The following is a 2,046-nucleotide window of genomic DNA, read 5'->3' on the forward strand; positions in this document are numbered from 1 at the left end:
ATGGATTATTACAGCAGTTAGTCCCAGCCTGCAGCCCAGCAACCTCAGGAGTTCCTCTAAGCCTATTCTTTCCATCGGCATAGACCATAAAGTGGTTTTGCAGATGCTTTTGTAGTCTTGTGGCTGGAGTGAGACAGATACCTAGGTGATGGCAACACTAGCCTAACCGGAGTAAGATTCAACTTCCCAGCACAGTCAGATTACTTTTTTGACCCTTGGTGAATCACATAATCACCACTGGCCAGCTGTTATAATACTCTGTATTGAAATGAGTAGAATTGTCAATAGAGTTGCGTGTCTAAGCTCTCCATACACTGAGCACCAAAAATATGATTCATATTAGTCCACCTGTTGAGCAAAGTGACACTTAAGCTTACTATTAAGAAGCACCGAAGGAGGAAGACAGTGCAACTCTGCCTCTAGTCTTAGCCACCAGCCAAGGGAAGAACTAGGCACACCTGGAGCTCTGGGTCATCATCAATTGATGAATGGGTAAATTGAATGTTTGGAGATGGGTAACTCATTCAAGCATTGTCCCCAGGGTGTGGAGACTTCTGGATTCCAAAGCCCTGTGAGCTCAAGGGAATCTGGCTCTTCTTAGGAATTAAATAGTTTTCATCAGCTCAGTCTTCTTTCCTCTGTGTCTAAAAAGGGAAAATTTAGATATTTAATCTCCAGAGAGCTTTTGTCATTCATGTACTTAACCCAGAGAGAGAAGAAGGATTTTAAATACTCTATTTCCTCAGTATTTCTCAGTATTATTTTTTCCTCAGCATTCGTTTAGGAAATATTATGGCAACTGGTGTGAATCTGATTCTACACTGCCTCTCCAGTCAATGCAGAAGGAATTTAGGCACTAGCTCAGATATGAAAGCAAAACCTCTTTGCAGTAGATGTCTTAAGCTGGGTCACTGGTAAATTCTGTGAGGATTCTGTGTTTCTTCACACTCTAAGTTTGCAATTGTCACGGTAAGTTCCTTCTGAATGGAACAAGTTGGTTGATCTCCTTCCCAGCGGCCTCTTGGTGGCTTACAGGGCTTACAGGCAGATACAGTCATTGTATCTGCTGTCAGTGCCCAGGTGTTGGCAGTGGGAGGCTGCAGGGTGGCCTCTGTGAGGAGAGGTTGGAGCTGCTTCGTGCTGAACACAGCCAGTTCCAGACAGTTCCAGACAGCTTCAATGGACCCATTGCAGGACACAGCTGAGCCTGTCAAACAAGTGGGTGGTGCCTCTGGGAAAATATATTTAAGAAAGGGTGAAAAGACTGCACAGGCAGTGGGGAGTGAGGGAAAAAAATGAGAAACGTCCCTGTGAGCACCAGGGTCAGTGAAGAAGGAAGGGGAGGAGGTGCTCCAGGCACCGGAGCAGAGATTCCCCTGCAGACTGTGGAAGAGACCACAGTGGAGCAGATATGCACACTGAAGCACGTGGAGGACCTTATGCTGGAGCAAGTTCATCCTGAAGGACTGCAGCCTGTGGAGAGGGCCCACACTGGAGCAGGGGAAAAGTGTGAGGAGGAAGGAGCTGCAGAGTGGAACTGCTACGGACTGACCAAAACTCCCATTCCCCACCCCGTCCATTGACTAGGGAGGAGAAATGTAGAAGAGTCAGGAATGAAAGAGTGAAATTGAGCCTGGGAAAGAGGGAGGGGTGAGGGGAAGGTGATGTTTTAATTAGTCTTTGTTTCTCACTATCCAAACCTATTTTACATGGCAATAAATTAAATTCATTTCCCACAACCTGAGTCTGGGCCATGACAGTGATTCGTAAGTCATCTCTCTGTCTTTATCTCAACCGATAAGGTTTTCATAGAATCATAGAATCATAGAATAGTTTGGATTGGAAGGGACCTTTAAAAGTCACCTAGTCCAACCCCCCTGCAATGAGCAGGGACATCTTCAACTAGATCAGGTTGCTCACAGCCCCATCCAACCTGACCTTGAATGTTTCCAGGGATGGGGCATCCACCTCCTCTCTGGGAAACCTGTGCCAGTGTTTCACCACCCTCAGCGTAAAAAATTTCTTCCTTCTATCTAGTCTAAATCT

This window comes from Pygoscelis adeliae, unplaced genomic scaffold (genome assembly GCF_000699105.1).
Source record: "Pygoscelis adeliae isolate BGI_AS28 unplaced genomic scaffold, ASM69910v1 Scaffold381, whole genome shotgun sequence".
NCBI classification, from domain to species: Eukaryota; Metazoa; Chordata; class Aves; order Sphenisciformes; family Spheniscidae; genus Pygoscelis; species Pygoscelis adeliae.